Raw genomic sequence first — 26,421 nt, forward strand, 5'->3', positions numbered from 1 at the left:
GAGGGAGGCAGGGAAAGAGCAGCCAGCTTACATGGGCCTGCATGTGTGAGGATTGCCATGTAATGTGAGCTTGACTCTGTCCCAGGCACATGTGGTGTTTCTGTGTCCCTGAGCTCTTAGAAGACCTGTGATGTCCACAAAATAGTAGAGACCAGGCTGTTTGCCCCTGGTTTTCTCCTGGACCTACCCTGTGCCATTGCTCCCTCCAGCATCTCTTATTTCTTTCTCATTTACAGCCATAGTGTTTCTTCTCAGTGAAGCAGAGTGTGAACTAACAGGCCTCTTCCTTGTGCCTGCTCTGCCCAGGTGCCTCTGCTTTCTGCTCATCCTTCCACCTGCCCTCTTCCTCCTCACTTCTCACCCCAGTAACTGGAAGTGGGTCCCTCACTCTGCTGATACACTCGGGCCCCCCCCCCCCCAGGGTCTCCATGTGCCTCTGTGCACTTGAGAGATGAGTCTCATTTCCAGGCTTCTCCATAAGCTTCCAGGTGCCGATCTTTTTGGGGCTCCTTCTGCTGCCTTCCTCTGCTGCTTCCCCACCCCCTGAATCTCACACAGTCACAGTGAAACATTCGGCTTGAGTGTCACTGTTCCTGCCTGTGGGCGTCCAGCAGAGCCCTGGTGGGGCCACTTTGTCCTGACAGCACCTTCTGTCAGGACCCTTCCTGTTGGGTGGCCACAGCAGGTGCAGACACTTGAGGATCCAGGGAAAGAGCATTGGGCAAGGGCAATTCTGGGCCTGGTTGGGAAACACACATGGGGTGCTGTCCTGTTACAGCACTGCTTCTGGTGTACAAATGCCTTCAAGGATGAGTTAAAAATTTTACCAATAACAGGATATGAACCTACAATAACCCATTCTGAGCTGTTCACAGTGCACACAAGTCTATAGGAACATGGAGGAAAGGCTGAGGTATGTTCTAGTCTCATCATAGAAAATGATGCAGGAAAATGGTCTTGTGGAGTACAGAGGACACAAAGCCCAGAAAGTATGGGACAAGGGATGTTTGAGGAGTGGCAGGCAGTTAATTTAAAGCATTGTTTTTGGATGTTGTGATGTGTGTGGTGTTTGTCAGATTTTCAGACACATGTTCTTGTTCCCACACAACCCTGCCCACCCCAAATATAAAGCCTCCAGTCTCCACAGAGCCCAGTCAGCCCTAATTTCTGTGTTGCTTTAGAGGAGTTTGTCTGCTCTTGACTCACACTTTGACTTTTGTCTTGAGGCTCACAAACCTCCCTATAGGATAAACTGTAGACTTTATTCTGGCCCCTTCTGTCCCATTTTCTGTGGGGGGAGGGGGGACACACTTTAGCTTCTGACCCTCACAGTTCCATTGATCATGCTCACATTTTAAATGGAAATAGAGTCATACTAGGAGTGTGGGTCCAATCTTGACTCAAGATGGGGCATTCATTTCAGAAATGTTAAGGATCAAATAAACTGTCATCTCTGTTGAGGGACAACCTGGAGACATTGCTGAACAGGGTCAGAGGTCACAGTGTTTTTGCTTGACTGTATTTGATTTGTGATGTCACCAGTGCATCATCTTTAGATCAACCAAAGGGAGGTGTCATGGGTGCCTCAGAGGAAGAGCTGCCTCTTCTTGGATCTGAGAACTGAGGGTGCCTTTGGAGCCGGGTAAGGAGCACTGTTGTCCTGTGTACTTAGTTTAATGTTAGAGCAGGGGAGGTGTAGCTGTGGGTCCAGCCCATCCACCTCATTTGCATTACCTCCTGCCTCCTTGGGGCTGACTGGGTCTCAGGCCCCTTCAGCCACTGTGTGTCATTGAGATGCCTTCTGAGTAGCATCATTCAAGGGCATGTTCAAGAGGATTTTCCATCCTTTGAGTTGTCGTCTTTTTTTTTTTTTTTTTTTGAGATGTGGCCTAAATGGCAAGTAGTGAAGGGTGTAAATATTATACATTGAATTCTGAGGCTGTTTTTACTTGGAAGTTGTGAGTTCATTCATGACCATAATTCACACACAAGGACACAGGAATGAGGAGGGAGAATCTCGGTCAGTCATTTGTCTCCTCCTTTCCATCCCATCACCATCTAACGTTGAGAACATTGATTCTGTGACTGGAGGAAGCAGGTGCTGGTGCCTGGGCTCCCAGAGGAGCTTTTGCTAATGGCCCAGCTGCTTTCATCTTACTTTTCTCCAGCATCTGTGCCCCACCCTGTGGATCAGCCACCACCCTGTGAGCTGGACGCAGAGAAGGAAGGACCCTGTGTGTGCTGAGCTGGCCACATTTCCCATAACTCCACCTGAATTATTTTTCCTTTTGCTGGCAAACTTCCATTTCCATTCCCTAACTCTAAGGGGAACATGGCCAACACCATCTGCATGAATCATCTACAGGATGGTAGAGGATGCAGATCCAGGTTGCCTGAGAAGGCCCATGATCGGACCCCAGTGTGAGCTTAATCAGGAACATGGGTGCCACCCGAGAAGTGGGGTCATGTGCTTCGATGTCCAGGACAATATCATGTTTTGACCATAACACCTGTGCTTTTCTCCTTGGAACACTGCTGGGCCAACCATCAGCCTGACCTGTGTGTTGCTGAGTAGGTCAGTGGAGTTTTAGTAACGAGATAATTATCTGGCAGGGACCTTAGAAAGACTTCAGGGTTCTCTGTGCCTGCTCTGACCTGCTGCCCAGTGTGTCCCAGATCCAGAAAGTACCCAATGGGTGTGAGTGTGGAAGAACTTTAGTGTAAGGAGCCTGGGAGAGAAAGAGACAGACAGTGACAGTGATAGAGATACACAAAGAGATAGACACAGAGAGATAAGTAGAGAGATAGATAAATATCCACAGACATTAGGCAGGGGAGGACTTGCAGACACAGGGAGGAGGGGGGTGAGGGAAGGGGAAGCTCATGTAAATTTCAGAAGGGCTGTGTCAGCTGACCAAGGCCACTGGCCACAGCTGTGAGAGAGAAGAGAAGCATCTTTCCAGCTTCTGGTAACAGGTTTGCACCCTGCTCCCTGGGTTGAGCTTCTGTCCTGAGACAAAGGCTCAGGGCTGGAAGGAGAGGAGATCATGTGAGTTCACAGGGATGCTTTAGGGGTCAGAGCCTAGTGGGGGCTGGGAGCCTTTAAATACCTGAATGGTCCGGCATGTATCCCACTTATCATAGATAAACCCTGAATTTGTACTTGTAAGCTCAGAACCTGAGTGTGCACTTAGCCGACCTTGGTCCTTCAGATCATAAACAGTCTCTGGAGCACAGGCTCTCCAGAGCATGCAGCCTTCTGAGCACTTGTTCACTGTTTCTCTGTCACTCTCTCTGTCCCTTCTGTTGCACTTTCCCTTCCATTTTCCATTGAAAGAAATAAAATGTTACCAGTGAGGATTAACAAAAACAAAAAAGTAGCACCTCCAAAGGAAATCAAGGTAATTCTTGCCAAGGTTTTGTGTCTCGGGTCCCCATATGCCACTGAAATACCTTTAAGAATGGCTTCAAAGGACCAGACAGGAATCGTGGGTTAGACTTTTTTCTTCTAATCCTCACCCCAGTGTATATTTTGCATTGCTTTTCAGAGGGTTTTGGTTTGAGAGAGAGAGACATCATGTGAGATTAGATGCCTTCTGCATGTGCCCTGACCAGGGACCCCTCACCTCATCTTCAGGACCACGTAGAGAGTGACCACATTGGATCCAAATGCCTTTTTCTCTGGCTGTGGCCTTACCCCACTTTGCAGATAGCTGGCTACATGGAGAACAAGGTGGAAGGAAGGAAAGTCACTCTCTTTTGGACCCAAGCCCTGATTCTCAATGTCCTTGTGTCTGGTGTTGTTGGGAGTCCCAGAGCCTAGGCCCCCAAGCACCTTCTCTGCAAGGTGGAAACTCCAGTGACTGCTCTTCCGAGGTTCTCAGGGTTAATGCACTTGGTGACATACATGTCATGGAAGAGTTTCTTTGTGAGTAAGAAGAGGTGACAGGTGTCTGCTGGGAGGTCCCAGCCTCTCTCTCGCTGCCTGTGAGTGAAGGGGGCCCAGGCAGTGCTCCAACTGGGAAGCCTCTAATTTGCTTTCCCATGTGACCTCCGCCCTCAGGCTACCGAGGGAGGTACAACCTGGGAGGTGAGCTCCTCACTTCCTTTATCTTCTCCTCCATCATCCTCATGTCTGTCTTCTCGCCAGTCCCTCCATCTGAGAGTGGCTGTGCCCTGCATGTAGCTGGTTGTCTGCTGGACTTCACCTGCACAATCTTCCTGCCAGCAACTCTTGTTTCTTCTTGATGAAGCCCAAGTTCAACTAAGAGACCTCTTCCTCCTCCCAGCTCCTCCCAGGTGCCTCTGCTTCCTGTCCCTCTTCCACCTGCCTGTTTCCTCCTCACCCCCTCATCCCACTGACTGGCAGTGGGTCCTTGACTCTCCTGAAGCACCAGGCTTCCCCCAGCTTCCTCCTGGGCCTCTGTGTACTGGAGAGACCAGTCCCATTTCCCAGCTTTGCCTCCATTAGCTGCCAGGTGCTGACATTCCTGGGGCCCCTTCTGCTGCCTCCTGCCTTCCTCTACAGCTCTCCCACCTCCTGAATCTCACACAGCCTCACCAACAAGCCTTTGGCTTAGAATGTCAGTGCTCATGCCTGTGGGTAACCAGTGGAGCCCTCGTGGGACCACTTTCTCCTGACCACATCTTCCATCCATCATGTCCCTTCCTTGTGGGTTGGCTCAGCAGGCTGCAGGTACTTGGGATAAAGCAACAGAGAGCTTGGAAGGGACACTTCCAGGCATGATTGTGGCACAGACATGGGGTGCAGTTCTGTTACAGTACTCCTCCTGGGAAGAGTTAAGAATTTAGCACTCCTATCTAGGAAGAGTTAAGAATTAAGATCAGTAACAGGATAGGAAGCCACAAGAACCCATTCTGAGGTGTTCACAGTTCACTCAAGTCTCTAAGAACACAGGGGAAAGGCTGAGGTTCGTTCTAAAGTCATAATAGAAAATGATGTGGGAAAATGGTAACCTTGAGAGGACACGAAGCCCAGAAAGTGTAGGACAAGGGATGTTGCAGGACTTTGAGGCAGGTAATTTAAAACATTGTTTTTTGGTTATTGTGATGTGTGGCATTTGTCTGCTTTTAAAATATGTAATTTCCTTTTTCCTTTTCAATATGCAGACATGTCCTCTTGTTTTTACACAGCCCCCTCACCCCCAAATCGTAAATCTTCCCGTGTGCCCTCATTTCTGTTTGCTTGAGAAGAGTTTGTCTGCTCTTGGCTCAAACTATGACTTTTGATTTGAGGCTCACAAACCTCCCTATAAAACAAATTGTGTATGGCACCTGGCCCTTCTTTCTCATTTTCTAGAAGGTGGACACATTAGCTTCTGACCCTCACAATTCCATTGGTCATGTTCACATTTTAAATAGAAATAGACCTATACTAGGAGTGTGGTGCCCTTTTTTCCTCAAGATGGGACATTCAGGTGACAAATGTTAAGGAAGTAATAGACCATCATCTCCTTGAGGCACCAGCTGGACCCATTGCTGAGCAGGGACAAAGATGACAAGTGTCTTTGGTTCACAATCTTGGAATTGTGATGTCACCAGTTCATCATCCTTAGTCCAACCACACTGAGGTGTCAGCAGTGCCTCAGAGGAAAAGCTGCCTCTTCTGAGAGCAGAGAGTTGAGGATGCCTGTGAAGCCAAGGTCCCTGTCACAGGTAAGGAGGGCAGTTGCCCTGTATACTTAGCTTCCTGTCACAGCAGTGGCTTTGGGGGTGGAGGGGATTGTTGCTTGTGGGACCAGCCCATCCACTTCATTATTACCTCCTGCCTCCTTGGGGCTGACTGATTCCCAGGCACCTGCAGCCACTATGTATCAAGATGCTTTTAAAAAAAATTATGCTTATTTTTAAAAGTATTTCACATGTTTTCTTTTATCTCCCATTGATCTGATTCACCCTGTACCCCTACCCTCAGGCTTTCATCACACTATTGTCTGTGTCCATGGGTTACACATATATGGACATAAGTTTTTAGCTTAATCTCTGCCCACACACCCACACACCCCCTCCTTCCCTCTGAGGTTGGTCAGCCTGCTTCTTTCTTCTATGTCCCTGGACCAATTTTTTTCATTTCATTTTGTTTTTTAGATTCCACATATGAGTAAGATCATGGGATACTCCTTTTTCTCTGTCTTAGCATAATAGTCTCCAGGTCCCACCATGCTGTCTCAAAAGGTAAGGGAACTTTCTTTTTCACAACTGCTTCATATTTCATGGTGTAAATGTACAAGAAGATACTTGATATCATTTCAGTCTTATGAACTTTTAAAGACCTGTTTTGTGTCCTATCATGTGGTCTGTCTTTGAGAATGTCTATGCGCACTTGAGGAGAATGCATGTTCTGCAGCTCTGGGGTGAAATGTTCTGTAAATATCAGTTAAATCCATCTGACCCAGTGTATCATTTAGAGTCACTGTTTCCTTGTTCATTTGTTGTCTGGAAGATGTATTCAGTAAGTCAGTGGGGTGTTAAAGTTTCCTACTATGACTGTATTGCTATCAGTCTCTCCTTTGAAGAGCTCTAGAATTTTTTTCTTCAGCCTGTGTGATTCCTTTGTTCTGAGGTGGGTCTCTGGTAGACAGCCTGTATTTGGGTCTTGTTTTCTTATCCATTCACCTACCCTATGTCCTTGATTGGAGCATTTAACCCATTTACATTTAAAGTTATTATTAGGAGGTACTTATCTATTGCCATTTTTTCTTTATGGGAATGTTTGTCTATTTCAACTTCTTATTACAGCAGTCCCTTTAACGTTTCTTGCAATGCTGGTTTATTGGTGATTAATCCCTTTACCCTTTTTGGCCTGGGAAGCTCTTTATTTTACCTTCTATTTTGAATGGTAGTCTTGCTGAATAGGGTATTATTGGTTTCAGATCCTTTTTTTGCATTACCTTGAGTGTTTCATGCCTTTTCCTTCTGGCCTATGGAGTTTCTGATGAGAACCCAGCTAACAGTCTTATGGTAGCTCTTTTGTAGGTAACAGATTGCTTTTCCCTTGCTGCCTTTAAGATTCTATTTTTGTCTTTAATTTTATCATTTTAATTATGATGTGTCTCGATATGGGTCTCTTTGGGTTCTTCTTGCTTGGGAGTTTCGGTGACTCCTGAACTTGTGACTTTTTCCTTAACCAGGTTAAGGAAGTTTTATGCCATTATTTCTTGAAACTGGTTCTCTAACCCTTGCTTACTTTCTACATCTTCTGGCAGTCCTATGATGTGCATATTATTATGTTACTTGTTGTGCCACAGCTCCCTTAAACTGTCCTCCTGTTTTTTGATTTTTTTTTTTTTTTGGTTCCCTGAGTTATTTTTCTACCCTGTATTTTAATTTGCTGATCAGATCCTCAGCTTCTGCTAATCTAGTGTTTATTCCTTCCAGTGTTTTCTTATTTCTACTATGTCATTCCCAATTTTCTTTATACTTTCCGTTTTTCTCATGCTGTTGAGCATCCTTATGATCTAGCATTCCAAACTCTCTGATAGCTTGCTTATCTCCATTTAATTTTTCTCTTCTTTTGGAGAATTCTTTTGTTCTTTCATTAGGGGCTTGTTTTTTTGTCTCCCCATTTTGGCTGCCAGTATGGATTTGTTTTCGTGTATTAGATCCGCTATGACTCCCAGTCTTCTAGATGGTCTGTAGTGCAAGCCAGTGTCAGACACTGTTTGTGACTGGCCTTGAGAATGCTCTTTGAAGCTTTCCACAATCTACAGTTTGTGGCTCCCTCTGGGGAGGCTGTGTGTGTTTCGAAAGACCAAGATGCATACCAAGGTCTACTTTTCCAATCCCTGGTTCCAGAAGCAAATCAGGCAAAGATCAAAGCCCCCCGAGGCTGGTTTTCAGTCTCCTATTGATCCTCGGGCTGTAGAAACCCCACGGGTTGGGGCTAGAGATTTTCCAGCATGGCTGGCAATTGCTTCAACCCCCTTTCCCCCATGCAAAAGTTGCTAGGAAGGTAAATGCCTACCTGGGAAAGATAATCTGCTATAGTATGGGAGAATAACTCACCACAGGAATTCAGATGCCTACCCTCGGAGCTCTACCTCCAGAAGACAGCAACTCTGGACTCTCCTCACACAGCTCCAGTCCACTTTGCTCTCTGATCACTGGAGGCCAATGTGAGTGATTGCATAGGAAACTTTGTACATTGGCCCTATAAGAGGGTGCCTGCCTTTGCAGCCTTCTCACCCTGGCACACAGAAACCCTGCTGCTTTTCACAGCCAGATATTATGTGGGCACCTTTCTCAGTTGTGCTCTGGGCTGGGGAACTCAGCTTGGTGTTTAGGCCCCAGAGTTCTCAGTGAGAAACCCCCAGAGATGAAACATCCCTCGGGACTTAAAGCTGATGCCTGTGGGAGCCCAGCCAGCACTCCCATGAATCCACACTTTCTCCCAGTCTCTATGTGGTCTCAGCTTTTCATCCTTGGTCATGACGGGCTCTCCAGCTAGTCTGTAGTTGATTATTCAGGATGATTTTTCTGTATTTTAGATGTAATCCCAGTTTGGTCCTGGGAGAGCGTGGGTAGCTCCACTCAACCCTCCACTATCTTTGAATGCCTGAGATGCTTTCTGAGTATCACCATTCAAGTGCATGTTCTTTGAGGATTGCCCATCTTTAGTTGTCTTCCTTTTTATGTTGAAATGTGGCCTGAATGACCAGTAGTGAAGGGTGTAATATTAATTATACATTGAATTCTGAGTCTGTTTTTACTTGGAGCTTGTGAGTGCATTCATGACCACACACAGGGACACGGGTGGCGGGAGGGGAACCAGGCTCAGTCTTTTGTCTCCCTCTTTCCATCCCATCACCTTGCACTTTGAGGACACTGATTCTTGGACAGGAGTCAGCAGGAGATGTTGCCTGGGCTCCAGGAGGAGCCTTTGGTAATAGCCCAAGGGTTTTCATCCCATTGGTTTCTCTCTGGCATCTGTGCTGCCTCCCTGTGAAGCTGCCACCCTTTGAGCTGGACACAGGGAGGAGGAAGCCCTTTGTCGTCTGAGTTGGCCATACTTCTCTAGAACTCCACCAGAATTCTTGGGTAAACTTATGTTTCTTTATATGCACAGGGAACATGGTCCCACCATCTGCATGAATCATCTCCTAAAGGATTTGGAGCGACATGGCTGAGCAAGCCAAAGGCAAAACCCTGGTGTGAGCTTGAACAGGACTGTGGGTGACACCTGAGAAAGTGGGGGGAAATCCTATGTGGACACAGGCACGTATGGGTTTTTTTTTTTTTCCCCACTGCTGGGCCAACCATCAGCCTTCCCTGCATGTTGTTGAATAGGTCAGTGGAGTTTTGGTAAACGGGAGGATTGATTGCCGGGTATGGACCTTAGAAAAGCCTTCAGGATTCTCTGTGCCTCTGCTGACCTGCTGCCAGGTGCATGCAGGTTCCAGTTTGTATCCAATTGGTGGGCATGAAGGAGGCTTTCAGTGCAAGAAGCCCAGGAAAGAAAGAGACAGACAGCGACAGAGATGTAGACATATACAAAGAGAGATACACACACAGAGAAAAAGACCCACAAAATGTGAAACTGGGCTGGCGGAGGACTCACAGGCACAGAGAAGAGGAGGGCAGTTGGGAAAGGGGCAGCTCATGTAAATTTCAGAAGGGCCGTGTCACCTGACCAAGGCCATTGGCCAGAGATGTGAGAGGGAAGAGAAGCATATTTCCTGCCTGTTGTAGGGGGTCTGTGTCCTTTTTCCAGCGTGGAGCTTCTGTTCTGAGAAAAAGCCTCAGCGCTGGAAGGACAGGAAGTCAGTTAGGCTCACAGGGATGCATTAAGGAGACAAAGACTAGTAGGGGCTGGGAGCCCCATGACAACTTAATCATCAGGCATGTACCCCACTGAACATGGGTAAACCCTGAACATGTAAGAGCTCGGAGCCTGAGTGTGGACCTATCTGACTATGTTCCTTCAGATCATAACATCTGGAGCACAGACAGTCCTGAGCTTGCAGCCTTCTGAGCATTTGTTCACTGTTTCTCCCCCGCCCTCCTTCCCACCTATTCCTCGCTTTCCTCTGACCACTTTCTCAAAAAAATAAAAAAATAAAAAATGTCTATGGGAGAGGATTAACAAAAACAAAAAAGTAGTGCCTCCAAAGTGAGTCAAGGAAAGGTCTCATTCCTGTTAATGATTTCTCTCTCTAGTCCCCAAAGGGAACTGAATTACGTTTGAAAATGTCCTCAAAGGACCAGAGCGGAAGCCTGGATTAGTGTTTTTTTATTCTTTAATCCTTACCAGAGGTTACTTTTTCCATTACTTTTCAGAGAGAGTTGAAGGGGAAGAGAGAGAAACATCCATTTGAGATTGGTTGCCTTCAGCATTTGCCCTCCTTGGGTCTGGGGATTGAGCCTGCAAGGGAGGTGTGTGCACTCAGCCAGAATCGAACCTGGTACCCTTCAGTCCCTAGTGCAGTGCTCTGAACACTAAGGCAAATCAGAAAGGCTAGGATTTGTGTCTTACTGGCAGTGGACTGCAGTTTGGGCATTGGTCATGGGGTGCGTGCAGCATTGCGTTGGGCTGTCGGGTATGTGGCTGGGATGAGGGAGGCTTTGTGAGTCTCGATGTGGTCAGTTAATGGTGTTGGACATGTTGTGCATACAGCTTTGTCAGCTGACTGTGGGATTTGTCAAGAGTCAAATCAAGGAAATGTAGGGTTCAGGCAGGGGCAGGGAGCACCCTGAAATGTCTGGGGTCTCCAGCCCCCCACCCATCATGTTTAGAGGCACCCAGAGAGTGTCTACATCAGATCTAACTCCCTTTTTTCCTGTCTGTGCCCGACCCCACCTTTCAGACAGCTGGCTCCATGGAGTAGATGGTGGCAGGGAGGAAAAAAAGTTTGTCTTGGACCCAAGCCCTGGTTCCACTGTCCTTCTGTTCGGGGTGTGAGGAATCCTATGGCCTGAGGTCTCAAGCCTCTTTTCCGCAAGTTGGGAACTCGAGTGTGTGCTCTCTGGGGTTACCAGGGTTAATGTTCTTGGTGCCATACAGGCCATGGGGGCGCTTCCTGGTCATTTAGGGAAGGTGACAGGTGTCTGCTGTGAAGTCACTGCCTCTTTTACTGCCTGTGAGTGAAGGGGGCGCAAGCAGAGCTCTGCCTGAGAAGTCTCTTCTTTGCTTTTCCGTGTGACCTGGAAGGGGAGCTCCTCACTTCCTCTCTCTATTCCTTTCTCATCATCATGTTTTTCCTCTAGCCCGTCCCTCCCTCACAGGCTGGCTGTACCCTGCTTGGAGCTGGTTCCTTGCTGGGCGTCACTTTCACCATCCTCCCTGCCAGGAATCCCTCTTTCTTCTTGGTGAAGCCCAAGTTCAACCAACAGGCCTCCACCTCCTGCCCGCTCCTTCCAGATGCCTCTCCTTCCTGCCCGTTCTTCCGCCTGCCCTCTTCCTCTTCACCTCCTCACTCCACTAACTTCCAGTGGGTCCCTGACTCTGCCAATTCCAAGGGTTCTCCCCCAGCTTCTCCCTGGGCCTCTGTGCACTTGAGAGACCAGTCCCATTTCCTAGCTTCTCCTCCATAAGCTTCCAGGTACTGCCCTTCCTGGGGCTCCTTCTTCTTGCTCCCTGCATTCCTCTGCTTCTCCCCTACCTCCTGAATCTCACACAACCTCACCAAGAAGTTCACAACTTCAGTGCCAGCGCTCATGCCAGTGGGTGACCAGCAGAGCCCTGTCAGGACCACTTTCTCCTGACAGCATGTTCCATCCATCACATGCCTTCTAGGTGGGTGGACTGAGAAGGCCTCAGGTACGTGGAATCCAGGGACAGAGAGTTTGGAAGGGACACTTCCAGCCATGCTTAGGGCACAGACATGGGGTGCTGTTCTGTTACAGAACTTCTCTGGGGATACAGATACCTTCCAGGAAGAGTTTAGAATTTAGATCAGTTACAGATGTGAAGCCACAAGAATTCATTGTGAGCTGTGCACAGTGCACTCAAGTCTCTAAGAACACGGGGGAAAGGCTGAGGTACCTTCTTGTCTCATTATAGAAAATGAAGCCCAGAAAGTGTAGGACAAGGGATATTGGAGGCATCTGAAGCAGTCAATTTAAACATTGTTTTTTGGGTATTGTGATTTGGTGGTGATTGTTTGGTTTTAAGATATGTAATTTGCTCTGATTTCCTCTTAAAAATGCAGACACATCTTCTTGTTCTTGCACAGCCACCCTTTCCCCCAAATTGTAAATCCTCCAGTTTGCCCTAATATCTGTGTTGCTTGAGAGGAGTTTGCTCTTGTTTCAAACTATTACTTTTGACTTGAGGCTCACAAACCTCTCTACAGAACACACTGTGCATGGTCCCTGGACCTTTCTTTCTCATTTTCTGGACAGCAGGTACAGACACACATTAGCTTATGACCATCACAGTTACATGGTCACATTGTAAATAGAAATACAGTCATAGAAGGGGTGTAACTCCAATTGTACTCAACATAGGGCCTTATGGTCAGAAATTTTAAGGAACAGTTACACTGTCACGGTTGTTGATGTCCCACCTGCACCCATTGCTGAGCAGGGTCACAGGTCACAGTGTCTTTGGTTCACAGTCTTTCTTTTTGATGTTACCACCACATCAATTGTAGTCCAACCACAGGGAGGTGTCATGGGTGCTTCAGAGAAAGCTACCTCTTCTGGGAGCTGAGAGCTGGAAGCTGAGAGCTGAGGCTGCTGCAGGAGCCAAGTTCCCTGTTACAGGTAAGGAAGGCTGTTGTCCTGTATACTTCATTTCATGTCACAGCAGGGAGTGGTTTCTTGTGGTACAAGCCCATCCACCTCTCTCTCATTTTAACTCCTGCCTCCTTGGGGCTAACTGGTCCCCAGGCCCCTGCAGCAATTGTGTATCACTGAGATCCTTTCTAAGTAGTACCGCTGAAGTGCATGTTCATGAGGAATTTCCATTCTTTGAGTTGTCTTTTCTTTTTTTGTGTCCAAATGTGGCCTAAATGACAAGTAATGAACGGTGTATATATTAACTATACATTGAATTTTGAGGCTGTTTTTCTTGGAGCTTCTGATTTCATCCATAACTATAATTTACACACAGAGAGAGAAGGAGAGGAGAACTGAAACGGGCTCACTCATTTTTCTTCCTCTTTCTGTCTTGTCACCATCTCGCTTCAAGAATATTGATTCTGTCACTGGAGGCAACAGGTGCTGGTGCCTGGGATCATGGAGCAGCGTTTCTAATGGCCCAGGGGCTTCATCCAACTGGCTTCCTTCCAGCATTTGAGCTGGCTCCCTGCGGATCAGCCACGTTGTAAGCTGGACTCAGGAAAGCAGGGCATCAGTGTAGCCTGACATTGTCACACTCCCCCAGAACTCTGGCACACTTCCATTTCCATTGTCTGTCTCCATAGGGAAGGTGCTCCCACCATCTGCATGAATCATGTCTAGAGAATGGGGAGCTAGGATGCCTGAGCAAGCCCATTACGGGACCCTGGTGTGAGTTTAAACAAGACCATGGATGCAACATAGGGAATCAAGGTAGTGTGCTCAGATGTCCAAGCAACATCAGGTTTTGACCAAACATCATGTGATTTTCTCCTTGACCACTGCTGGGCCAACCATCAGCCTGCCCTGCACGTCTCTGAGTAGGTCAGTGGAATTTGGGCAAAACAGACAATAGATTGCCAGGTGTGGACCTCAGAAAAGCCTTCAGGGTTCTCTGTGTCCCCTCTAACCTGCTTCCAGGTGTGTGCAGGATCCTGGTACTACCCCAAGGGTGGGAGTGAGGGAGGCCTTCAGTGGAAGGAGCCTGAGAGAGAAAGGACAGACAGAGGTAGAGACAGAAACCAAGACACACCAAGGGGGAGAGAGATACTGAGAAAGATTAGGACATACAGGCAGAGACAGACAGACAGACAGACAGACAGACACACACACACACACACACACACACACACAGTGGCTAGCAGAGGACTTGGAGACCCAGGGAGGAGGGGCCAGCTCATGTAAATTTCAGAAGCTCTGTGTCAAGCTGATAAAGGCAACTGGCTGAGAGCTGTGAGAGGGAAGTGAAGCATCTTTCATACCTGTGGTAAGAGGTCTGCATCCTGCTCCCAGGTTGGAGCTTCTGTCCTGAGACAGAGCCTCTGTGCTGGAAGGAAAGGAGGTCAGGTGGGTTCACAGGGATGCTTTAGGAGGGCAGAGCCTGGTGGGGTCTGGGATCCCCATGATACGATCATCATCAGACATGTACACCAATGATCATGGATCAACCCTAAATATGTACTTCTAAGAGGTAGAAGCCTGAGTGTGGACTTAGCTGACGATGTTCCTTCAGATCACGAACAACCTCTGGAGCATGGCCTCTCCTAAGCATTCATCCTCCTGAGCATTTGTTCACTGTGAGAATGGAATGCCCTAATAATCAATTCCCCTGATCAAAATTCATCTTGAGATGGCATCTTTGTGATTTTCCATTACCCCTGTCCATGTCTCTTCCTAGCATGGGCCCCCAAATTGTGGCCTCTGCTGACCATGGGATTCTTTGATTATAAAGTACCCTTATCTTAACCGACTGATTCATGTTCCCCATTCATCATGTATAAACCCTTAATATATATTTTTTGTGAGCATAGGAGGTCTGAGTAAGGACCTAAGCGACCATGTTTGCCAGATCATAGATACTCCCACCCCAAGCATGGGCACTTGTAAGCATGAACTCCTGAGGAAGTATTTGCACTGTGGATGGAGCCTTTCTGAGAGAAAACCCCTGAGAGTGGCCTCTCTGAGTGTGGACCATCCTGAGCAAAAATTTTCTAAGCTTGGAAGCATGTGAATATTGAGTCCGGAGACTTCTTCTAAGTTACTTTTCCATAAGCGTGAACCCTCAGTAACGTGTACGGCCCTAATAATCAACTTTCCTAACAATAGCCCCTCTTGAGCATGTACTGCTTATTTATACTCCATGTACATGTGCCTTCATGAGCATTGAACCCCTCAGGGAGGGCCCTCCTGATAGTGCACTGCTTTGATTGTACTCTTCCCTGATGGTCGCAACCCGTGAGCCTGCACACATTTGAGCATGTATAACACCTGAACATGTACCTTGTTGAGCATAAATTTTCCTGAGCATGGACCACTTGGAGCTTCAACACACTCAGGGAATTTAAAACTTCTCAGTTCTAACCTGACTGAATATGGATAGTTTGTGTGGAGGGTCCTGAGCACCAATGACATGAGCATGGTCAGTCCTGAATGGAATCACTAGGCTTAATCACATCTGAGGATATACCCAAGAAGCATGGATGCTTCTGTGCATGGAATGCCCTACTAATCATTTCCCCTGAACATGCTTCATTTTGATCATGTACCCTTGTGAATTGTAAAATGCCTGTACATGTACCTCCCTGAACATGGAATCTCTATTTGTGGTCCCTACAAATCATGTATTTTTTATTATAAGCTACCATGATTAAGCCACTCATGAGCCTGTACTATTGATCATGGAGAAAACTTGAATATGTACTTTTCTGAGCAAGGAAGACCTGGCCGTAATTCTTGCTGACTCTCTTCATTCAGACCATAGAACCCTACTTATGCACATGAACACGTGCTCCTGGAACATTTTGAGTTTTAATGCGCTTTTATAATTGGACCCTTATGAGAAATCACAACACTAAACACGGACCTCCAAGTGTGGAATATTCTGAACAATAAAGCCCTCGGAACCAGGCTCTCCTGAATGCCAAACCCTGTAGGAAATCACATCTAAACATCAACCCAGTAAGTATGGACACTTCTGAAAATGGACTGCAGTAAGAATCAACGCCCAAATCATAGCCGCTTTTGAGCATGTACTCATTGATTATGTAATGTCCCCTGTCCATGTGCCTCCCTGAAGAAGAGAGCCTTCCGATTCATGATCTTTAATTTTAATCACCCCTGAGCATAGCCCCATTTGATCATGTAACCCTTTGATCATGTGTGATCTCTTAACCTTCATTTACCTGGGCAAGCACCATTTTTAATATGAACACCATCTAAGAATGGCACACTAAGAATGAAGCCCCTGATCATGGATGCTCTTCTTTGGAACTTTGTTAGCAAAAGTTACCTTATCATGTATCCTCCAGTACATGGAATCAATGACCGCATCTGACCTAAGCATGTACCTAAGAAGCATTTTCTTAATCCTAGTTTATCTTGAGAATGTTCCTTTGTGATTTTGTTGTACCCCTCTACCTGTGCATTCTTGAGCATGGAACCCCTAATTGTTCACCCCATTAATCATGTATTCTTTGAATATAAACTACCATAATGTAAGCCCCTTTTGATCATGGACCCTCTTGATTATGTGTAATACCTTAACATGTACATTCCTGAGCATGGATTCTCCTGAGCATGGAAACATTTGAATACAGACCCATCCTTTGAATGATAAACTTCCCATAATAAACACTCCAAAGCATTAACTCTCTTGGTTATGGACACCCTGAGCTGAAACGACATGCGAAGCATCCTCCTCAACATGAAAGCAATTAGTGCAATCATTTATAAGCCTGTATTTAAGAATTGTTGACATTTCTGTTCATGGATTCTGTAATAATTTCCTTGACCCTAGTTCTCCTGATATGTACTTTTGCTATTTTTTGTAACCCCTTTCCATGTAACCCCCTGAGCGTTGACCCCCTAATTGCTCTCTCTCCTAGTCATGTATTCTCTGATGATAAACTACCCCCTTGATTATGTTTAATACCTGAACATGTAACTTTTTGAGCATTGAACCTCTGAGTAAGGACACATTCTGAGAATGGAACTCTTTAGAAAATGAACAACCTGTCCATCGCTTCTCTTGTGAGGAAGAACCAGAAGTTAAACAACCTGAAGATGAAACTCCCTGAACATGGAATCAATGAACCAACTACATCTAAGCATATATGTAAGAAACGTGGATAGTTCTGTTCATGGAAATCTATAAGTATTACTTACCCTGATCCTAGTTTTTTTGAGAATATACTCTTGTGATTCATATGTACCTCATCTACCCATATCTTCCTGAGCATGAAACTTCTAAGTGTAGACTTTCCTGATCATCACCTGCTTTGATTTTCATTTCCCTTTAATATAGCCCCACTTGAGCATGTCCTGTCTGTATTATGTGTAATATAATAACATACATTCCTGAGCATGGATTCTGCTGAGCATGAAGCCTTTTGAATTTGGACCACCCTTATAATGATTCACTTAAAGGAATGCACCCCCAAGAGAATGTTCTGTATTTCTGTGGGAAAATCCTGAGCTTAAGGGACCTGAGAATTGACCCTACTAAACCTGGAGTCAATTAGCACAGTGATTTCTAAGCATATACCTAAGAAGCTCGACATGATTGTCCATGGAATTCCCTTATAATTTCCTTGATCCTAGTTCATTTTGAGAATGTACCTCTTTGACGTTGTGTGACAACTGTTTATGTATCTTCCTGAGCATGGGTGCCCTAACTGTGGACCCCCCTAATGTATTCTCTGAAGAGAAGTTACCATGATCTTAGCCTGTCTTCACCATGTGTACCACTGATTATGTATAACACCCGAATATGTACTTTTCTGAGTATGGGAGGCCTGAGCATAGACCTGTCTGAGTATCTATGTTTAGACAATAGACCCCTCCTTATTAGCTTGAACCCACGTGATTGTAGACAATTCTGAATATGAATGACCTTTTTATAATGCACTCTTCTGAGAAATAACACTGACCATGGACCCATGAGTGTGAAACATTCTGAAACTAAACGCCCAAGGAATATACACTCCTGATCATGGAATCCCTGGGATTAATCACTTCTAAACAGTAATACAATGTGTGGATGCTTCTGATCTTGGGCTGCACGAAGAACCAACTTCCCTAATTATAGTCCCTTTTGAGCATGTACCCACTTGATTACATGTATCCCATACACATTTACCTGCCTGAGTATGAAAGCCCTCTGCATGGACTCTCCTCATCATTAGCTGTTTTGATTTGAATCTACTTAAACGTAGCCCCTCTTGAGCATATACCCCATTGTTTATATTTAATATCTGAACATGTAACTTCTCAAGATTGGAAAGTTTTGAGTGAGGTTGTACTCTGAGAACAGAGCACTCATGAGATATAACACCATGAGCATGGGCTCTAGTGTGTGGAACATGGTGTGGATACAAAACCTGCAGAAGGACCCTTCTGAACCTGGAATGAATGATCGAACTTACATCTAAGCATGTATCTAAGAAGGATGGACATCTATCCATGGAATTCCATAAGCACTAATTTCCCTGATCCTAGTTGTTCAGAAGAATGTTCCTTTTTGTTTTGTGTAACCCTTGTAGTTGTAACATCCTGAGCATGAACTCCATGATTGTAGACTCTGTTAATCCTGGCTTGCTTTGATTTTAGTTGCCCCTTTATATAGCTTCCCTGAGCATGTTCCCTCTTCAATATGTGTAATATCTAAAAAAACCAACTTTCCTGAGCATTTATTCTCCTGAGCATGAAGCCTATTGAATAAACCCCACTCTGAGAATGATAACACTTCACAAAATGAACCCCCACACCGAGACCATAGACTTTCTACATGTGGAACATCCTGGGCTTAAACAACATGAGCATTGAGCTTCCTGAACATGGGATCATAGATTGCAATCACATCTAAACATATACCTAAGAAGGATGGACCGTTAGGTTCTAGGAATTCTGTATGAATTTCCTGATTCTAGTCCATCTTGAGAACGTTCCCTTGTGATTTTGTGTCACCTGTGTACATGTATCTTCCTGAGCATGAAACTCCTAATTGTAGACTTTCTTGATCATGACCTGCTTTGATTTTAATCTCCCCTTAATTAACATAGTCCAACTTGAGCATGTACCCTTTTGATTATGTGTACTATCAGAACATGTACATTCCTGAGTGGATTCCCCTGAGCATGGGGAATTTTGTACAGACCCATTCAGAAAATGCAATCACCACACAAGTGAAATTCTTTGTGTAGATCATCTTTGGCTAACATAACCTGAGTGTGGAACCTCCTGAATATGGAATCAATGAGGATAATGATTTCTAAGGATGTACCTATAACTCATTGCCATTTCTGTTCATGGAATCCTGTATTAATTTTGTTGAACCTAGTTTATCTTGAAAATGTGCCCTTGCGATGTTTTGTAACCCCTGTACATGTATGTTTTTGAGCATGTACTGCCTAAATAGAGACCCCCCTAGTCATGTCCTCTCTGATTATACACTCCCATTATCTTAACTGCTCCTGGGCATGCATTCCTTTGATCATGGAAAAAACCTAAATATATACTTTCCTGAGCATGGAAGGCCTGAGCAGAGAGCTGGCTATGTACCTTCAGACCATAGACTCCTCCTAAAGAGCATGAACTCTCAGGATCCTGGATTTTCTGAATATAAATGCACTCTTATAATGTAACTCTTCAGAGAATTAACAACACTGAGTATAGACCCTCTTGCGTGAATATCCTGAACCCAACAGCCCAAGAAGTATGCACTCTGGATCATGGAACCTCTGGGTGTATTCACTTTTAAACAGCAACAAAATAAACATGTACATCTCTGATGATAGACTGCCCTAAAAATCAACTTCCCTATTCACAGCCACTTTTCAGCATGTATCTACGTGGTAGTTCATCCCCTGTATCTGTCCAGCCTGAGCATCAAAACCCTCATCAAGGCATCTACTCACCGTGACACACTTCGATGTTAATCTCCCTTGAATATCGCACCACTTGTCCACATACTCTTTTCTTGATGTTTAATACCAGAATATGTAAAATCTATCCATGGAAACTTGATTAAGGACACACACGGAGAATAAAACATGTGGAGAACAAACAGCTTATCCACGACCTCTCTTGTGTGGATTACTTGAGGATAAACACCATGAACATGAACCCCCTGAACATGAAATCAGTGACTGCAATTGCATCTCAGCATGAATCTAAGAAGAGTGAACATTTCTATTCATGGAGTCCTGTAAGTATTAATGTTCCTGATTGTTGTTTACCTAGAGAATGTTCTGTTGTGATTGTGTGTAACCCCTTTTCCTGTACCTTCCTGAGCATGATACCTCTAATTGTGTATTCCCCTAATCATGACCTGCTTTGATTGTAAGCTCACCTTAACATAGCCCCACTTGAGCATGTATCCTGTTGATTGTGTGTAATATGATAACTCATACTTGCCTGAGCATGGATTCTACTGCGCATGGAGACTTTTGATTTTGGATGACTCTGAGAATGACACACTTCAGAAAATGTATCCCCAAGACCATGGAATGTCTTCCTGTGGAACATCCTGAGCTTAAACAATCTGAGAAAGGACCCTTCTAAACATGGAATCACGGAGCACAATCATGTCTAAGTATATACCTAAGAACTGTTGACGTAAATCCATGGATTTATGTAATTTCCTTGATCTTAGATCATCCTTGGAATGTACCATTGTGAATTTGTGTAACAACATATGAGTACTTTCCTGAGCATGGACGCTTTAATTGTAAATCCCCCTACTTATGTATTTGTGAATTTAAACTCCCATGATCTTAGCTCTTCTTGATCATGTATAACACTGCTCATGTATAATAAATGAAAATGTTCTTCTCTGAGCCTGATCAGCGACATGGCTAACTATGTACCTTCAGATTATAGACCCTGCCTTATGAGCATTAACTCACATGATCCTACACCATTTTGAGTATGAATGCCCTCTGATAATGGAACCATTCTGAGAAATACCGACACTCTTCATGGACCCATGAGTGTGGAATATCCTGAACATAAAGGTCCAAGGAATATACAGCCTTGATCATGGAATCCTTGTGTATAGTCAGTGATACACAGCAACTCAATAAGCATGGACACTTCTGATGATCGACGGCCCTGAGAATTAACTTCCCTAATCAGAGCCATTTTCCACCATGTACCTACTTGGTAGTTCATCCCCTGTATGTGTACCAGCCTGAGCATCAAAACCCTCATCATGGAGCCTACTGAGCGTGACATACTTTGATTTGAATCTCCCTTAAATATCGTGCCACTTGAGCATATACTCTTTTCTTGACGTTTAATACCTGAACACGTAGAATCTGTGCATGGAAAAGCGTAAGGACACACACTGTGAATAAAACACTCGTGAGAACAAACAGCTTGTCCACAGCTTTCCTTGTGTGGATAACTTAAGGAGAAACACCAGGAACATGGATCCTCTGAATATGGAATGAATGACTGCTATTACATTTAAGCATGAATCTAAGAAGAGTAGACACTTTTGTTCATGGAATTCTGTAAGTATTAATTTCTATGATCCTAGTTTACCTTGAGAATGTCCTTTTGTGATTTTGTGTAACCCCTTTTTCTGTAGCTTCCTGAGCATGAAACCCCTAATTGTATATTCTCCTGATCCTGACCTGTTTTAATTGTAACCTCTCCTAAACATAACGCCATGTGAGCCTGTATCCTCTAGATTATGTGTAAAATAATAACTCATACTTTCCTGAGCATTAATTCTGCTGGCCATATGGAGCCTTTTTGGTTTGGACTAGTCTGAGAATGATACACTTTAGAAAATGTTTCCTCAAGACATTGGAACATCTTCCTGGGGGACATCTTGAGCTTAAACTATCTGAATGTGAATTCAATGAGACCGTCATTTCTAAGCATGTACCTAGGAATCCTTAACCTGTACATCCATGGAATGCTGCAATAATTTTCTTCATCCTAGTTCATCCTGAGAAAGTACCTATGTGATTTTGTGTAACAACATTCGAGGACCTTCCTGAGCATGGATGCTCTAATTGTCAACCCCCTAATCTTGTATTCTTTGTACTTAAACTACCACGATCTTAGGCCCTCTTGATCATGTATACCACTAATTGTGTATAAGAACAGAATATGTACTTTTAAGAGCATGGAAAGCCTGAGCATACAGCTTGAAATGTACGGTCAGACCATAGAACCTGCCTCATGAGCATGAACCCATGTGATCCTACACCATTCTGAATAAGAATGTCCTCTTATAATGGTAACATTCTGAGAAATACAGTTAATTTTGGCTCATGAGTGTGGAATATCCTGAACATAAAGGTCCAGGGAATATACACTCTTGATATTCGATTCCTTGGGAGTAATCAATGATAAACAGCAACTCACTAAGTGTGGACACTTCTGATCATGGGCTGCACTCAGAATCAACTTCCCTAATTAGAGCCACTTTCCAATATGTACCTACTTGGTAGTTTATCCGCTGAATGTGTACCAGCCTGAGCATCAAAATCCTCAGCATGAATCTTACTGACCTACTTCCATTTTAATCTCCCTTGAATATCGTGCCACTTGAGAATATACCCTCTTCTTGATGTTTAATGCCTGAACATGCAAAATTCTTTGCATGGAAACGTTTGAATAATGGCACACAATAAGAATAAAACACTTGTGAGAATACACACCCTATCCATGGCCTCTCTTTGGTGGATAACTGAGGATCAACACCTTGAACATGGATCCCATGTATATGGAAACAATGACCGTAATTACACCTAAGCATGAATCTAAGAAGAGTGGACATTGCCGTTCATGGAATACCACAAGTATTAATTTCTCCATTTGTTGTTTACCTAGATGGTGTTCTGTTGTGATTTTGTCTTAACCCTGTACATGTAACTTCCCAAACATGGAACCACTAATGGTAGACACTTTTCATTATGGCTTCCTTTGATGTTAATCTCCTTGTTAAATAGCTCCCCTTGAGCATGTACCCTCTTGATTGTATGTTTAATCTGAACATGTAAGTATCTTAGCATGGATTCTGCTGTGCATGGAGCCTTTTGCTTATGGACCCCTCTGAGAATGATGCACTTTGGATAATGAAATCCCCTAAGCATGGACACAGTTCATGTGGAATATCCTGAGCTTCTACAACCTGAGCATGGACGGTCCTGAACATGGAATCAATGAGCACAATAAAATCTAAGCATGTACCAAGAACTAGGGATATTTCTGTTCATTGAATTCTGTAAGTATTAGTTTCTTTGATCCTTGTTTACTTTGAGAATGTTCTTTTGTGATTTTTGTGTAACCCTGCAAATGTACCTTCTTGAGTGTGAAACCCCTAATTGTAGACTCTCCTGATCATGACCTGCTTTGATATTAATATCTCCGGAACATAACCCCACTTGAGTATGTCTCCTCTTAATTATGTGTAATATAACAACTCATACATTCATGTGTATGGATTCTGTGGAGCATGGATCCTTTTGAATTTGGAGCACTCTGAGAATGATATACTTCAGAGAATGCACCCCCAAGATTATGGCCTGTCCTTCTGTGGGAAAATCCTGAGCTTATGCGACCTGAGAATGGACCTTTGTGAACATGGAATCAATCAGCACGGTCACTTCTAAGCATATAGCTAAGAAGCTTGACAGGCTTGTCAATGGAATTCTGTATCAATTTCCTTGATTCTAGTTCATCTTGAGAATGTACCTCTGTGATATTGTGTAACAACTGTATATGTGTCTTCCTGAGCATAGGCGTCCTAATTGGGGCCTCCCCTAATGTATTCTCTGAAGACAAGTTACCATGATCTTAGTCCCTCTTGACCACGTATACCATTGATTATATATAAAACCTGAATATGTACTTTTTTGAGCCTGGGAACTCTGATTATATACTTTCAGACCATAGACCTTCTCCTCATTAAACGGAATTCATGTGGTCATAAACAATTTTGAGTATGAATGACCTTGATAATGGCAGTCTTCTGAGAAGTAATATTGAGCATGGACCCATGAGTGTGAAACATTCTGAATGTAAAAGCCGAGGGAATATCCATTACAGATCATGGAATCCCTGGGCAAAATCAATGCAAAACTGCTACTCAATAAGCTTGAATGCTTATGTTCACAGACTGCACTAAAAATCAACTTGTTTAATCATAGCCACTTTTCAGCAAATACTCACTTGATTGTTTTACCACAGTGCACATACCAGCCTGAGAATCAAAAATGTCACTGTGGAAGCTAAATGATCATGACATGCTTCAACTTTAATCTCCCTTGAACATAGTGGGATTTGAGCATATACCCCTTTGGTTATATTTACTACCTCAACGTGTTCTTTACTGTGTATGAAGTCCTTTGTGTAAGGACCCACTTTGAGAATACAACACTCTAGGGGATAAACACTCTATGCATGGCATCTCTTGTGTGAATAACTTGAAGATAACATGAACATGGAACCACCAGAACATGGAATTAATGATCCCAGGTACATATCTAAGCATAATTCTAGGAAGTATCAACACTTCTGTTCATAATTCTGTAAGTATTAATTTTTCTGATTGTTCTTTACTTAGAGAGTGATCTGTTTTGCTTCTGTGTAACAGCTGTACATCTACTGTCTTGAGTGTGAAACCACTAATTATAGAGCCTCATCATTATGACTTGCTGCATTGTTAACCTATTAGATACACCCCTTGAGCATGTACCATTTTAATAATGTTTTATGTTAACATGGTATTTCTGAGCATGAATTCTGCTGAGCATGGAACCATTTGAATAAGGACCCACTGTGAGAATGATGCATTTTAGGGAATGAAACCTGAAAACTTTGGAATCGGTTCCTGTGGAATATCCTGAGCTTAAACAACCTGTATATGGACCCTCCTGCACATGGAATCAAGAACACAATCACATCTAAGCATGTGGTGAAGAAATATGCCTATTTCTGTTCATGGAATTCTGTAAGTATAAATTTCCTTATACTAGTTCATCCTGAGAATGTTCTCCTGTGATTTCATGTAACCCATGTAGAGGTAAGTTTATTAGCATGGACCCCCTAATATGGGACCAACCTAATCATGTATTTTCTGAAAATAAGCTAGCCTCTCTGGAGCAGGTTTTCCATTGGTCCATATAAAACTTCAATATGTTCTCTTTTCAACCTGAAGGTCTGAGCAGAGACCTGGTTGACTATATTCCTTTAGACCTTAGACGATGACTACTGAGGATAAACCCACATTATCTTGGACAATTCTAAGTATGAATGTACTATGATAATGGAACCCTCATTAGAAATAACAACACCAAGAAAGCATCCCCATGTGTGGAAAATCGTAACATAAATGTACAGGGATAGACACTCCTGATCATGAAATCCCTGAGCATAATCACTTCTAAACAGCAACTCAACTTCTTATCAAGGACTGCATGAAGAATCAACTTCCTTAATCGTAGCCTATTTTGAGCATGTGCGCACTTGATTATGTATATCCTATACACAAGTTCCTACTTGAGTATGAAATCCCTCGGTGGACACTCCTGATCATGACCTGCTTTGATTTTAATCTCCACGAACATAGCCCAACTTGTGCATATACTCCCTTGGATTATATTTGATATCTGAACATGTAACTTTCTGAGTATGGAATTTTTAATGTGAGGACACACTTTGAGAATGGAGCATTCATGAGAAAGGAAACCCCGAGCATGGTCTCTCCTTCGTTGAATAAGGTGAGGATTCAAAACCTAATCAAGGACCCTCCTGAACCTGGAATCAATGATCGAAGTTACAACTAAGCATTGTATCTAAGAAGAATGGACATCTATTCATGGAACCCTGTAAGTACTAATTTCCCTGATCCTAGTTGTTCAGTAGAAAGTTTCTTTGTTTTTTGTATAACCCTTGTAGTTGTGACATCCTGAGCATGAACCCCATAGTTGTAGACTCTTGACCCTGGCTTGCTTTGATTGTAGTTGCCCCTTTATATAGCTTCCCTGAGCATGTTCCCTCTTCAATATGTGTAATATCTAAAAACACGAACATTCCTGATCATGGATTCTCCTGAGCATGAAGCCTATTGAATACACCCCACTCTGAGAATGATATACTTCACAAAATGAACCCCCACACCGAGACCATAGACTCTCTACATGTGGAATATCTTGGGCTTAAACAACCTGAGCATGGACCTTCCTGAACATGGGATCAGAGATTTCAATCACATCTAAGCATATACCTAAGAAGGGAGGACAGTTAGGTTCTTGGAATTCTGTAAGGAGAAATTTCTTGATTCTTGTTCATTTGGAGAATGTTCCCTTGTGATTTCATGTCACCTGTTCATGAAACCCCTAACTGTAGACTTTCTTGATCATAACCTGCCTTGATTTTAATCTCCCTTAACATAGCCCCATTTGAGCATGTACCCTTTTGATTATGTGTACTATCTGAACATGTACATTCCTGAGTGGATTTTCCTGAGCATGAGGAATTTTGTACAGATCCACTCACAGAATGAATCCCCCAGACGAGTGAAGATCTTTGTGTACAACGTCTTGTGCTTTCATGACTTGAGCGTGGACCCTCCTGAACATGAAAACAATGAGGACAATGGTATCT

The 26,421-nt window shown here is 44.0% G+C and overlaps 1 long non-coding RNA gene across 1 annotated transcript in view; it reads right to left on the bottom strand.

The window, feature by feature from the left end:
• Positions 1-26,421, bottom strand: part of LOC308550574 — a 374,445-nt gene that overhangs the window by 27,998 nt on the left and 320,026 nt on the right. The window lies entirely within an intron of this gene.

Source organism: Miniopterus schreibersii (assembly GCF_964146895.1).
Source record: "Miniopterus schreibersii genome assembly, chromosome: 22".
Taxonomy (NCBI): domain Eukaryota; kingdom Metazoa; phylum Chordata; class Mammalia; order Chiroptera; family Miniopteridae; genus Miniopterus; species Miniopterus schreibersii.